The 15,601-nt window shown below is 40.6% G+C and overlaps 1 long non-coding RNA gene and 1 other non-coding gene across 2 annotated transcripts; both read left to right on the top strand.

Annotated features, from left to right (window-relative positions):
* Positions 1-4,308: 4,308 nt before the first annotated feature.
* Positions 4,309-6,792, top strand: LOC122460778. Its single transcript, XR_006282275.1, has 2 exons — positions 4,309-4,835; positions 6,114-6,792. It is a non-coding gene; the product is annotated as an uncharacterized LOC122460778 (long non-coding RNA).
* Positions 6,793-15,306: 8,514 nt separating this feature from the next.
* Positions 15,307-15,379, top strand: TRNAV-AAC. The gene has a single exon. It is a non-coding gene; the product is annotated as a tRNA-Val (tRNA).
* The last annotated feature ends 222 nt before the right edge of the window (positions 15,380-15,601 follow it).

Below are 15,601 nucleotides of genomic sequence, written 5' to 3' on the forward strand. Positions count from 1 at the left end.
ATGTACACTTATCTACATTTAGCTGCCTATTACACTTTTCTCTCTCTCTCCAAAATGCTAATAATTTCATGTATACTTGTAATGTGAGAAATCATTACCAAGTGTGATTAGTCTGCAGTGTGCTATTGATTACGATTTTGAGTTTACATCACCAATCCAAATGATCACAGAATCAAAGAATCTAGGACATCAGACTTTTTTCACAAAGATCACAGACAATTTGACTTTGCATAAATCCTTGTTTAACTTAGAATTTTGCTGAATCAAATTAATCTTTTCTTCGGCAAACAAAAAACAATTTGGGGAAACATAGTATATTTGTGACATTTCTCATTACAAGATGGTTTGATACAATTAGAAATATGTGAAAAACCCAAAACTGGAGTTGGTGAATTTTTCTTTTCATGAACTGTTATTTACTACCCTCATACCTAGTAACCAATTAATGTACCCTATTAATTCGCTTTGTCTTAATTTGGCCCCTTTGTGCATAGGCATTATTATGATATAGTCTTTATCTGTAGGGTCACCTACTGTTTTCTCCACCAGGATCTCTGGCTCATTCAGTGCACAGGATGGAGGGTGTTCGGGGAGTGAATTACGGTTGTGTAGTGAAGGAGACTGCTGTCCATAGGGCCCATGGCTTGCTTGTTGCCGAAATTGAAGGGAGTGCTGAAAATGAGGCAGGAGACTGCAGAAAGAGCAAGGATTAGCTTTGTGGTTTTAGGTAGTTACATTCTACCCCTGCCTCTGACACACATTTCCTATGTAATGCTGGGCAAGTCACTTAAACCAAAACTCTTCCTCATAGGTGGCCACTGATTGTGTGTTCCTTATTTTCAGGGTGCCAACTTGAGATACCTGGTGTCAGATTTGTAGGAGTGCTGACCAATCACAACTGCAGCTGAGATCTGTACAGGGAACAGATAAAGTGCTACAAAAAGGCTAAATACTCTGAAAAATCAGACCATAGGTATCTCAAGTTGGGCATCCAGAATTAGTAAACAGTTGATCATTTTGGCCTTCATTTCTCTGTGCCTACAGTTCCCCATCTATAAATAGGGATAATAATACCTCTCCACCTTACAGAGGTGTTGTGAAGATATGTTCATGTTTGTGAAGCACTGAGATATTACAGTTACAAATGTTGTTGAAAAGAAAATTAATAATTCTGCACTCTGTGCAGGGTTTGGATGGCATGCAGTTAAGAAGGCCTACTGCCACACACTGAATGACAAAAAATATTGAATCCATTGAGTAAGCATTGTTCATCTTGTGCACTAAATGAGGCAAGGGTCCAATGGAAAATATAGTATGTGATCATGTAACTTGATAATTATAATAATGCATATGCACAAGGGGGACCAACTAAGCATGTGCAGCCTTAATTCTATCTTCTTATTATTCTTGTGTCTGTCTTTGCAACCTTAACTGTCTCTTAACACAAGGGGTTTTTTTAAGTAATAGATGTACACTAGATCAAGTTATCATCTGAAACACTGTCATAACACTGACTTTCAAAAATTAAGGAAATTAGTTAGGGAAGTGGATTGGACTGAAGAACTTATGGATCTAAAGGTAGAGGAGGCCTGGGATTACTTTAAATCAAAACTGCAGAAGCTATCGGAAGCCTGTATCCCAAGAAAGGGGAAAAAATTCATAGGAAGGAGTTGTAGACCAAGCTGGATGAGCAAGCATCTTAGAGAGGTGATTATGAAGAAGCAGAAAGCATACAGGGAGTGGAAGGATGGGAGGGATCAGCAAGGAAAGCTACCTAATTGAGGTCAGAAGATGTAGGGATAAAGTGAGAGAGGCTAAAAGTCGAGTAGAGTTGGACCTTGCAAAGGGAATTAAAACCAATAGTAAAAGGTTCTATAGCCATATAAATAAGAAGAAAACTAAGAAGGAAGAAGTGGGGCCGCTTAACACTGAGGATGGAGCGGAGGTTAAAGATAATCTAGGCATGGCCCAATATCTAAACAAATACTTTGCCTCAGTCTTTAATAAGGCTAAAGAGGATCTTAGGGATAATGGTAGCATGACAAATGGGAAGGAGGATATAGAGGTAGATATTACCATATCAGAGGTAGAAGCGAAACTGAAACAGCTTAATGGGACTAAATCGGGGGGCCCAGATAATCTTCATCCAAGAATATTAAAGGAATTGGCACCTGAAATTGCAAGCCCATTAGCAACAATTTTTAATGAATCTGTAAACTCAGGAATAGTACCGAATGATTGGAGAATTGCTAATATAGTTCCTATTTTTAAGAAAGGAAAAAAAAGTGATCCGGGTAACTACAGGCCAGTTAGTTTGACATCTGTAGTATGCAAGGTCCTGGAAAAAATTTTGAAGGAGAAATTAGTTAAGGACATTGAAGTCAATGGTAAATGGGACAAAATACAACATGGTTTTACAAAAGGTAGATCGTGCCAAACCAACCTAATCTCCTTTTTTGAAAAAGTAATAGATTTTTTAGATAAAGGAAATGCAGTGGATCTAATTTACCTAGATTTCAGCAAGGCATTTGATACCGTGCCACATGGGGAATTATTAGTTAAATTGGAGAAGATGGGGATCAATATGAACATCAGAAGGTGGATAAGGAATTGGTTAAAGGGGAGACTGCAACGGGTCCTACTGAAAGGCGAACTGTCAGGTTGGAGGGAGGTTACCAGTGGAGTTCCTCAGGGATCGGTTTTGGGACCAATCTTATTTAATCTTTTTGTTACTGACCTTGGCACAAAAAGTGGGAGTGTGCTAATAAAGTTTGCAGATGATACAAAGCTGGGAGGTATTGCCAATTCGGAGAAGTATCGGGATATTATACAGGAGGATCTGGATGACCTTGTAAACTGGAGTAATAGTAATAGGATGAAATTTAATAGTGAGAAGTGTAAGGTTATGCGTTTAGGAATTAATAACAAGAATTTTAGTTATAAGTTGAGGACGCATCAATTAGAAGTAACGGAAGAGGAGAAGGACCTTGGAGTATTGGTTGATCATAGGATGACTATGAGCTGCCAATGTGATATGGCTGTGAAAAAAGCTAATGTGGTTTTGGGATGCATCAGGAGAGGCATTTCCAGTAGGGATAAGGAGGTTTTAGTACCATTATACAAGGCACTGGTGAGACCTCACCTAGAATACTGTGTGCAGTTCTGGTCTCCCATGTTTAAAAAGGATGAATTCAAACTGGAGCAGGTACAGAGAAGGGCTACTAGGATGATCCGAGGAATGGAAAACTTGTCTTATGAAAGGAGACTTAAGGAGCTTGGCTTGTTTAGCCTAACTAAAAGAAGGTTGAGGGGAGATATGATTGCTCTCTATAAATATATCAGAGGGATAAATATAGGAGAGGGAGAGGAATTATTTAAGCTCAGCACCAATGTGGACACAAGAACAAATGGGTATAAACTGGCCACCAGGAAGTTTAGACTTGAAATCAGACGAAGGTTTTTAACTATCAGAGGAGTGAAGTTTTGGAATAACCTTCCAAGGGAAGCAGTGGGGGCAAAAGATCTATCTGGTTTTAAGATTCTACTCGATAAGTTTATGGAGGAGATGGTATGATGGGATAATGGGATTTTGGTAAGTAATTGATCTTTAAATATTTAGGGTACATAGGCCGAATCCCCTGAGATGGGATATTAGATGGATGGGATCTGATTTACTATAGAAAATTCTTTCCTGGGTATCTGGCTGGTGAATCTTGCCCATGTGCTCAGGGTTTAGCTGATTGCCACATTTGGGGTCGGGAAGGAATTTTCCTCCAGGGCAGATTGGAGAGGCCCTGGAGGTTTTTTTTGCCTTCCTCTGTAGCATGGGGCATGGTTGACTGGAGGGAGGCTTCTCTGCTCCTTGAAGTTTTGAACCATGATTTAAGGACTTCAATAGCTCAGACATGGGTGAGGTTTTTCATAGGAGTGGGTGGGTGACATTCTGTGGCCTGCGCTGTGCAGGAGGTCGGACTAGATGATCAGAATGGTCCCTTCTGACCTTAGTATCTATGAATCTATAATGTATAGAGTTATAAAAGGTAAATAGAGCTCTAAAAGGTGCAATTAAAATGTATCTAAAGTTTCTATAACTCAGCGGTTCCCAGTCTTTCCAGACTACTGGACCCCTTTCAGGAGTCTGTTTTGTCTTGCGTACTCCCAAATTTGACCTCACTTAAAAACTATTTGCTTACAAAATCAGACATAAAAATACAAAGAGTGTCACAGCACACTAGTACTGACCATATAATTATAAAATAAATCAATTGGAATATAAATATTGTACTTAAATTTCAGTGTATAGTATATAGAGTAGTATAAACCAGTAATTTTATGAAATTTTAATTTGTACTGACTTTGCTAGTGCTTTTTATGTGGCTTGTTGTAAAACTAGGCAAATATCTAAATGAGTTGATTTACCCCCTGGAAAACCTCTGCATGCCCTCAGGAGTACACATGACCCTGGTTGAGAACCACTGCTATAACTCGTCAGTCCAATTTCTTTGCTAAGGCAACATGAGCACAAAGAGTATTACAAATAGTCCAGCCCATGCTGTCTATTTTAAATTGATATGTGATCAATATGATTATATATCTACCAATATAGATAAATATCAAACTAATAGTTAAAGTTGCAACAAGTCATCTGTTTTATACTAAAGAAGATAATGCATTCTACTGGTGTGCTGAGAAGTCAATGTGTAGTGCAAATCTTTAAAGTGAACCCAGTGAAATGTAATATGATGCAAATGACTATAGGTTTTGACTATATGATTGGCAGTTGCACAGAAACACAACGTATGAAGTGATCCTGTTCTCTTGCAAGTAAAGAGAAGGTAAGAACCAAGAACTGGAACAGAGGTGTAAACAGCTAAATGGTATTTTATTATCAACATTATTGGCGTTGAATAAAGCTACAAATTAAATCATTTTATATTGTTGTATGACAAACTACTAAACAAGTACAACAGGTTAAAAAAGTATGGATTGAATGAATGGACTATAAGGTGGATAGAAGGCTGGCTCCATCATCAGGCTCAATGCAGAGTGATGAACGGCTCGATTTCTAGTTGGCAGCCAGTATCAAGTGGTCGGCCCTGGGGCCGGTTTTCTTCAACATCTTCATTAATGATCTGGATGATGGGATGGACTGCACCCTCAGCAAGTTCACAGATGACCCTAACTGGGGGAGAGGCAGATATGCTGGAGGGTAGGGATAGGGTCCAGAGTGACCTAGACAAATTGGAGGATTGGGCCAAAAGAAATCTGATGAGGTTCAACAAGGACAAGTGCACAGTCCTGCATTTAGGGTGGAAGAATCCCTTGCACTGCTACAGGCTGGGGACCGACTAGCTAAGCAGCACTTCTGCAGAGAAGGACCTGGGGATTACAGTGGATGAAAAGCTGGATATGAGTCAGCAGTGTGCCCTTGTTGCCAAGAAGGCTAACAGCATATTGGGCTGGCTTAGTAGGAGCATTGCCAGCAGATGGAGGGAAGTGATTATTCCCCTCTATTCGGCACTGGTGAGGCCACACCTGGAGTATTGCATCCAGTTTTGGGCCCCTTAGTACAAAAGAAATGTGGACAAATTGGAGAGAGTCCAGCGGAGGACAACTAAAATGATTTAGGGGGCTGTGCACATGACTTGTGAGGAGAGGCTGAGGGAACTGGGCTTATTAAGTCTGCAGAAGAGAAGAGTGAGGGGGGGATTTAATAGCAGTCTTCATCTACCTGAAGGGGGGTTACAAAGAGCTAGGCTGTTTTCAGTGGTGGCAGATGACTGAACAAGGAGCAATGGTCTCAAGTTGCAGTGGGGGTGGTTTAGATTGGATATTGGGAAACACTATTTCACTAGGAGGGTGGTGAAGCACTGGAATACGTTACCTAGGAAGGTGGTGGAATCTCCATCCTTAGAGGTTTTTAAGACCCAGCTTAACAAAGTCCTGGCTGGGATAATTTAGTTGGTGTTGGTCCTGCTTTGAGCAGGGGCTTGGACTTGATAACCTCCTGAGGTCTCTTCCCAACCCTAATATTCTATGATTCTATGATACAGAATCCTCAAGGGATGCGAAAAGACTTTACATAGAGACTCTCTATTCTAACATACCTGCAGGCAGCTGAAAATACTGATGAAAAGGGCATGAACTCATGCAAAGCTGGCCAAAGGATGACACCATAAGGAGCCCACAGAAAGTAACATGTAGAAATGTGTTGAGACTGGAGCTAAGACAGCAGGTATTCAACTTACGTGCCAAGATGTTTTGCACAAACTGTACAAAACATCTTATGTCATCCCAAAGATTTTCAGAGGCATTTTCATAGACAAAGTTGCAAGAATTAATGAAGGAGAAACCTCAAGTTTTTCACTGAATGATGAGAAGGAACACAATTCATATTTTGGTTTCAAATCCTCACTAGAAACATGGGTCATTTTCTGTTTGGCCCACATCAACTTTGCCAAGAAGAGGAACCAGGCCGTGCTGCCCAGCAGAAACTGTATAAAATATTGGTTTTGTTCAGCATGTCGCTTTCTGAAGTGGGAACATCTGCACAAGACAGACTGAAAGCAGGACCATTATTGGATGGCCTCCAAGAGCACATGCTAGCTGGTAACAACTAAAGTCTTGTCACTGACAAGCGTCTATTAACTCTGTTTGAAGCCTATTTAGGGAGACCGCTGCCAAATCCAAAAATATGGTTGTCATAACACCTACTTGAATGAATTTTCTATCCATCTTGAGAAAACAGTCATCACCACTCTTGAGATGGAACTGGACAATACATCTTCAGGTTGGTTTCAACTGATGTATAAAAAGTCTTTGGCTACTCTTGTATTTTCTTGAACAAAGTTATCACTTTTTGTTAATTTTAAGCTAATTGCTTTTAAGTATGCATCTTGTTTCATTAACAAGTTTCAAATTAGCTGACTAGAAACAACACAAAGGCCCCGAAAGTGAATACATTATTTAGAGTGTTGAGGCTGGAAAAACTCATATTATTAAAAAAAATATGTGTAACAGGAAACTGATATTTACCTGCAACAATACAGCTAAGAGAAACCCTGAGTGTTTCAGAGAGATCAGAGGTGAAGTGTCTGAAGAAGAGGTGCTGGAACAAAATGATGATTTAACAAACAAACAAGTCACCAAGTCCGGATGGTACTTCTAAGAGTTCTGAAGGAGCCTAAATATGAAATAGCTGAACTGCTTACAAAATTATGAAGTTACGACTGGAGGATAGCAAATGTGTCAAAGTAAAATAGTAGATAGAGGACAACAAACTGACAAATCATTTATACTTCCAAAATGCCTTTTCACATGAGGCTACTAAAGAAGTGAAGTTGTCATGGGGTGAGAGTCAAAATATTGTCAAGAATCAAAACCTGACTAGGAAACGGAAAGCAAAGAGAAGGATTAAATACTCAGTTTTCATCATGGCAACAATTTAATAGCTGGGTGCCTCAAGATTCTGTACGAAGTCTTTCCTTTTTAAAATATATTTAGTAGTGATCTGGAAAGCAGAATGAGCACTGAGTTAGCAAAATTTGAAGATGATGCAAAGTTATGTTGGATAAACTTAATTGATCTGTATTTCAGGTATCACAGTTCTATTTTGGTACCAAAGAAAGCTACCAGTATAGTATAGAAATAGGAGGAAGTTTGCTTACATAATATGACTGTGCTAGACCTTGAATTAATATATTGGATTTATCTCTTAATAAATTGAACCGCCAGACACTGAATTCATTCTTGTAGATACTATAATCTAACCACTTGCGTTTTGCCTTCTTTAAATCTTTATTTGCTTTTAAAATTCTATTGTGGCTAATAAAACTTAGAGATTTACATTAATTCTCTATTCCATACCTTAGTTAAGGAAGAAATACAAAGAACCATCAGAACCCTCGTATAGATAACTGGTTAATTAAAACTGCTTGAACAACAGCCATTTTACAACCTGTTTTTCTCACACTGATCTCCAGACGTACTGAAACAAAATGCAAAGTGGTAACATTTTTCAGACACTTTGTCATTAGAACAAATGGACGTTCTTAATTCTGATAACTGGTGACCAGAATCAGATCTGAATTTCTAGCTGTGGGTAGAAAGAAAAGGAGGACTTGTGGCACCTTAGAGACTAACAAATTTATTAGAGCATAAGCTTTTGTGAGCTACAGCTCACTTCTGAGAAAGGGTATCTTGTACATAAGAGAGCAAACCCTGATCACTTATTGAACCATTAGCTTAAAGACATAATTTAATGACAGATGTATGTGTTGCAAATTTTTGAAATGAATGTGTGACACTGCACCCCATATTCTTTAATGATATTCTTATGATATGATTATAGCATAAGTGTAATTTTTGTGCAAGATGGGTCATGTAAGGTGCCATTGGAAAAGTTATGATTTGCTGAATATGATTATTCTGGGAAATCCAAGCTCCAAAGCAAATGCATCTTGTACCTTAAGAATCTGCAAGTCTGCTTGTACCAACAGTTAGGGTGAGAATCTGCTAACTCGTATCCAATCTGTCTAGTATGTTAAGCTTAGTTTGTGTTTTTGTTTATTTGCTAGGAAAACTGCTTTGATCTGTTTACTATCCCTTATAATCGCTTAAAACCTAATAAAATAATAATCTAATAAACTTGTTTTATGTTTTAATTTAAACCCAGTGTGCCTTTCAGTGAAGTGTCTGGGGAAAAATTTCAGCTTGGTTTAACACAGGCTTGTTGCATTTCCTTTCCACATTGAGGGAGGGACAAATCTATGATCTTACGCTATACAGTTCCCTGTGCAGTGCAAGATGGTAAAATTTTGGGTTTATACTCCAGTGTGGGGGGGAGGGAGTGCCTGGGAAGCTGGGGGTTATCTTGGCTGTAGTCTCTCTATTGTTGGTTCATACAGTGGCTAGTCAGAGAGCCTGCATGTAACTGCAGCTGGGTGTGTCCCTACCTGTGTAAATGCTGGTAGAGGTGTATGACCAGGAGTGGGTCTACAGCTTGTAACAAACAGCAGCACACTATGAGAATATTCCTTATTTCCTTTCTCCACACCAGTCATGATTTTATACACCTCAATTGTATCCCGCCTTAGTCGTCCCTTTTCCAAGCTGAAAAGTCCCACTCTTATTAAACTCTCCTCATGTGGAAGCTGTTCCAGACCCCGAATCATTGTTGTTGCCATTTCTGAACCTTTTCCAATTCCAATGGATCTTTTTTTGAGATGGGGCGACCACATCTGCACGCACTATTTGAGATGTGGGCGTACCATGGATTTATGTAGTGGCAACATGATATTTTCTCACTTGTTATCTATCCCTTTCTTAATGATTCCCAACGTATAGACTTTGGAATGTAAGTTACAATATTACGGTACAAATTTTCAGAAATGGACACAGATTTTTAGTTCTCTCTGTTTTGGGACCCCAACTTGAAACACCTACAATCAAATTTTCAGTGGTGCTTTGCACCCACAACTCCAGTCAACTTCTTTTGGAGTTACGGTTGCTCAGCATTTTCTGAAAATCAGATCCAAAGTGTCTAAAATTGACAACCCAAAATTGAAGAACCCAAATCCATTGCCATTCCTTAAAATCTGGGCTTTGGGCTGTGCCAGAAGGATCAGAACAGTCACTGTTGAGGATTTTAGGAGGCGGTCTGTTCCAGCACCAAAAAGACATTTCTCCTCTGGCTTTACTTAGTAGATAGTTTAAATACAAACCAGGGAGGAGGCACTCAGTGGGCCCTAGAGCTGGGGACAAAGATGGTTTAAATCCACAACAGATATTAAAAATTCAGCCAGTCTCAGAGCCAGGGGAAAATGCATTTCCAAACAGCATTCCCTCCTAATAATCCTCAATAACCACTGAAATGGTTTGAGATGTGTGGACAGAAGACATTATGAAAATTCAAAAAAATTATCATAAAATCTAATTAACATGTCATCTAAACAGAGTTAAAGTGCTATCACACAAAATGAGATGAACTCACTTATTGCTTAGCAGACTAAAGTATTTCCACTCCATGTCACAGCTTACATAATACTGGGGACACTGCCATACTAGGACTTACCTGGAGGTAGCACAGCGCCAGACTAATTAGCCTGATTTACAGAGCAATGCTAGAACCCTCAACACCCCAACCAGAGGAAAAAAGTGGCACTACAAAAAAGGTAGAGTGAGACCGGAGAGGCACTCAATACTTCCATAGGCGTCAATTCACAGGAAAAGGATGGTGCACAGTGGCCAGTCCCCTAGAGTGAAAATTTCTTTTTTGTTTAAACTGGACATTGGGCCAAATTCATCCCTCGTGTAGCTTCATTAAAGCTAATGGGAGTTGAACCAAGAATGAATTAGGCCCAATGTGAACAAAAAATGTTAATTAAAATGGTAAAATCAACACTGGATTTAGAGACAGTCAGGGGATGCAAACTAGCGCACTTTCTACACTCCTTTCCTAGGAGAAATAGGCAAACTCCTTTTCAAAGACAGCCCAGGTCTGTGTGGAGACAAAAGGCACATTTGCTCTTGCTTTATTCCAAGTTCATTGTACAACTGGCAAAAATAGTGTTGCTCCTTTCTAGGTGTCCTGAGTTCATGGTGCTCTAGTTTATGAATGCCTAGCTTCCTCAGTTAGGCCTTGTCTACACTATGCAACTTTTAGCGGTATGGCCATGTTGACACTGCCATGAAGCTAGAAGTCGGGCAGTGGAGCTGTTGTTTGATCGCTCTTTTGCCAACAAAATACTTCCACCCCACAACGAGTGGCATTTGTGTTGTGAATAGGAGACCACTGGTGCCAACAAAGCGCTGTTCACACTGGCACTTGTCATGGAAAAACTTTTGTCTTTCAGGTTTTTGTTGTTTTTAACACCTCTGAATGACAAAAGCTTTGTTGTTCGATTGCCATTGCAGATATAGCCTTAGATGAACCCGGGACTCCAGCTTTTGTTCCCAGATGCCAAGCATTCAGTCAGCAACCATTCCTTCTATATTATTCCAGAGGACCAATTAAAAACATGCCATAGCCACTGCAGTATTCAGATCATAAAGGGTCTCCAGCTCTTTAAATCTGCATCTGTAACTAATGATATAACTCGGAACTCTCGTTAGGAAATCAAACACATTTCTTTTTTCAGCAGAGGATTTTGCAGCTCAAAACAAACTGCAAGTTATAAAGATTCTCCCTCCTTGAATCTGTCCTTCAAAGGTAAAAGTTGGGAAATCACCATGCAGATATTTGCAGTAAACAAATATGTGAGGCCCCAGGGTTCAGAGGTGCATTGGTGTGAGTTCACCTCCCACCCGAGGAAGAAGGCACCTTGCTTGCTCTGCAATCTGAACACTTGCTCTGGCTGGCTTCCCTGCCAGCCGCCATTCCTTTCCACTCCGCTGGCTGGCCCACCAGCTGCCGTTCCGGCCACCTGCTCACCGGTCAGCTGCCTGCTCGCCAGTCACCTTCTGCTGTCACCTGCCCCTCTGCTGTGACTTCTGCAGATCAGTCTGTTGAGGTTCCACCCAACTCTTAGTGATTATCAGCTCTTAGTGGGGGAACCTGAAGCAGGCTGAGCAGAAACGCTGTCCCCCAAATGATTTCAGCTCTAGTGAACACTTAACAAAACAAAAAACTCCTAACAGAGCCTATCTAGCTCTATCTTTGAACGGGGGAGAGGAACAGGTTAAACCAGGCTGGGGATCCTTAGGCAGAGACCACACCTCCTGTCTGGGACACCTGTCCCCACCCCTTTTACTCTCACAAGGGTCTGGCATTTGAGCCCATGGCTTAGTGAGTTCCTTTCAGCTGAGGGTGATCCCTCAATCAGGACAGGCTGAGCACAGTTCTGCTCCCTTTTACTCATACAATAAATACAACAACATTGATAACAACGTTTCACTACCCCTCCATTCAGTATTAAAGTGATTTGTAACCCAGCACCAGCCAAAGTTGATCAATTTGAGAAACACAGTTCTATCTGCTAGATACATAAGCAATTTGCTCCTGAAGTCTCTCCCCACTGTGAGGGGAGAGCTTATTCAGACTCTGCTTGCAAAAACAAATTATTGTTGCCAACAGGCTAAGCCCCCGTGTTACAGATGGCCTTTGGCAGGTTTTATTAAGAAGTGATCTTTCTTCTTTGTGCAAATTATACCTGTTCAGTATGCCCAGCTTGGGCTGCTAGGTAGCTTTGGACAAGTCACTTCACCACCTTGTGCCTCAGTTTCCACATCTATAAAATGGGGATAGTGATACTGATCTCCTTTATGAGGCACTTTGAGATTTACTGATAAAAAGCATTAGATGAGAACTAGGTATAATTATTTGTACTATAAACAAGGCGAGAGATAATATTACATAGTGGAACATGATATCCCTAGATGAGTCATCAGTCAAGATTATTGAACCCATAACCTCTGGCTCTAACAGCATAAGCCTCTACTGCCTGAGCTAAAAGAGCAAACCTAGTAAAATGCAACAACAGCAGGAGTCTCAAACACTATGTTTGGTTTAGTCACTAGATGGCAGCAGTAAACCATTACTGTTCCACTGGGTTCTGCTATAATTTATATAGATTGGAATTCACAAAGGTTCCCAAGGTGAGTTAGGCATCCAAACTGCATTGAATTTCAGTGGGAGCTGGCCCTTTCCCTATTTTACTCCCTTTGTATGTTCAAAGCCCCGGACACACATCAACTGATTACTAGAGAGACAGATCCTTGTGTCATTTGAAAAAGAGGATTATTCAGCGCTGATCATTTGTGCCTCATCTTGTTTCTTTTGTTAGGGCCTATAAATCCAGGGCAGGAATCGGAGACAAAGAGCAACTCAGAGCCACGGAAAAAAGATGGTTCAAATCGGTGTGAGGAATCAGACATTGGGCAAGACCCAGAAACAGAACTTTCCCAAGGTAATTCCTACTATTATTATTTATTTATTTGTATTACCAACTGAACAAAAAGACAGTCCCTGTCCCAAAGAGCTTATGAACTAAGTATAAGACAAGAGACAGCACATGGAGACAGATAGATTGATGGGGAGTAAAAGGAAACAATGACATAATATTGGTCAGCCTGATGGGCAGTTGTCTCAGTGCACCAGCTACCTAGCCACTGTCAAGTTTTTAGTTGGCATCACAGCAAAGGAGAGTCTGGAGGAGGGTTTTCAGGAAGTACTGAGTTATTTTTGCAGGTGTTTACAGAGAGCTTCTCCCAAGCGTTAAGGTCAGCGTGGGAAAAGCAAGAAGATGCTTGTTTGAAAATTTAACAAGTGGATGGCGGAGACTGGCATTACAGAATAAGAGGGGCTGGAATTCAACAACTTGATATCAAATGAGAGATGATAGGTCAGGTGGGGATTGGATGTGAAGGGCCTTGAAAATGAAGACAGATAACTTATCTTTGATGTGATGGAGAAGGGGAAACCCCCAGAGGAGGTGTGCAAATGAAGGTGAAATGGTCTGAATGGATACAAGAAGGTCTAGATTTCATTTGTTGGGATCAGAGAGAAGTATGCTGCAGACATCAAGACTTGAGATGATGAGACGCTGGACGACACTTTTAGTTGTGTGGATGTGATGGGTTCCCCGGGGTGTAACCTGGAACTGGGGTACTGCTGAGCCAACTATCTTACCAACCTGGGCTCCATCTCACACTGCGATGCTGTGACAACCTGCAAACGCCTCCAGGTCCTGCGCTCACACAGTCTTCCACAGCCAGGGACACACCCAGTTGATTTACATAAATGCTTTCACCTGCCACTCATGAACTAACAATAGAGAGGCTTCAGCCAACTCCCCCCAGCTCCCCAGCCTAGGACCCCAGAGTTGTACCTGTCCTGGTCAGAAGCCCGACCAGTGTAAGTTTATTACCCAGTCTTCCCCTCCTTCAGTGTGGAGAGGACGACATGCACCAGTTCTTATTCCTAAGCAGATTTCCCTTGCACTTCAAGCAACACACTATTTCAGGTAAAAAATATAAAACAGATTTATTAACTACAGAAAGATAGATTTTAAGTGACTGTAAGTAGAAAGCATACAGATCAAAGTTGATTACCTAAGAAATAAAGGTAAAAATGCAATCTGAGTTCTATACACTAGACAGGACTTGAATCAAGCAGCATCTCACCCTGATAGACAATACAAGCAGATCACAGATCTTCCATACACAGGAGGGACTACCTCCCCAGTTCAGTCTGTGTTCTCTAGATGTGTTTCCAGGTGTTGAGTTGTGGGGAGAGTGAGGACACATGATGATATCACTTCCCCCTTTTATAGCTTGCTGGAAATGTCTGTTGCTATGACATGAGTCAAAAAGTCTCCATTGTGTATGTGCTCACTCTGAGAGGTCTTCATTGTATACAATTCCTGATGTAGTCCTTGTGTATTTCCCTTAATGGGTCATCATCAGTGTCTGGCTTCTCCATTGTTGTATCGGAAAGGATGTTTGTGGGTGTTTCCAACTCACAACATATTTCAGTAACACGCACAGAGCAAAACTTCATAACTTCACATATCATGCTAGCACATACAATCCAACAGGATATTAATACTTAACAGATCAAGACTTTTAAAATGATACCTCACAAGGCATACTTTATACAAAACTTATCATAATTATATGACAGACATGAATAGCCAGGGTGTTGCTTTGGAATACAGAATATTACAGTGGATGATAGAAAAGACTGTATTTTAAAGATGTTCTGCAGAAAGAACCAGCAAGACTTAGACATACCCAGGATACGAGGACCTAGAAAGAGATCTGCAAGATGACAGCCAGGTTACAGGCCTGACTGACAGGCAGGATGGTGTCAGGTTATAGGCCTGATTGATGGGTGGTGGTGTTCACATTGATTGAGAATGCTAGCAGGGAAGGAACAGGGGTGATTGAGAGCCATGTTTTAGCCATATTGAGCTTGAGCTGATGGCTAGACATCCACAAGGCAGTGACAGAGAGAGAGGCCTGGATTTTAGTTTCTACAGGAGTCAGGTCTGGAGTAGAGAAGTAGATCTGTGAGTCGTAAGCACAGAGATGATAGCTGAATTTGTGTTGCATTTAAAGCTGTCATGTTAACTATTTTTAAAAAAATAAATAAAAACATTAAGTGCTCATAAATTACGGAGATAAGGGACAGATATGGTAGCAAATTGCACATTCCATCCCATGAGAAATCCCAATATTTTGACATTAGTTTTTTGTCCCGAATCAGTATGAAAAATAAAAATATTGCATTTTTTCATTAAATGAAAAATTCTAAACAAATTTTCATTCTGAAATGACATATTGTTTTGCATTGAGCCATTCAGGCAAGTTTCCGTAGTGTAGTGGTTATCACATTTGCCTAACACGCGAAAGGTCCCTGGTTCGAAACCGGGCGGAAACAGTTTTGGGATCTGAGTTACCCAGGAAAGAATTTTCTGTAGTATCTGGCTGGTGAATCTTGCCCATATGCTCAGGGTTTAGCTGATTGCCATATTTGGGGTCGGGAAGGAATTTTCCTCCAGGGCAGATTGGAGAGGCCCTGGAGGTTTTTCGCCTTCCTCTGTAGCATGGGGCATGGTTAACTTGAGGGAGGCTTCTCTGCTCCTTGAAGTCTTTAAACCAT

This window comes from Dermochelys coriacea, chromosome 6 (assembly GCF_009764565.3).
Source record: "Dermochelys coriacea isolate rDerCor1 chromosome 6, rDerCor1.pri.v4, whole genome shotgun sequence".
Lineage (NCBI taxonomy): Eukaryota > Metazoa > Chordata > Testudines > Dermochelyidae > Dermochelys > Dermochelys coriacea.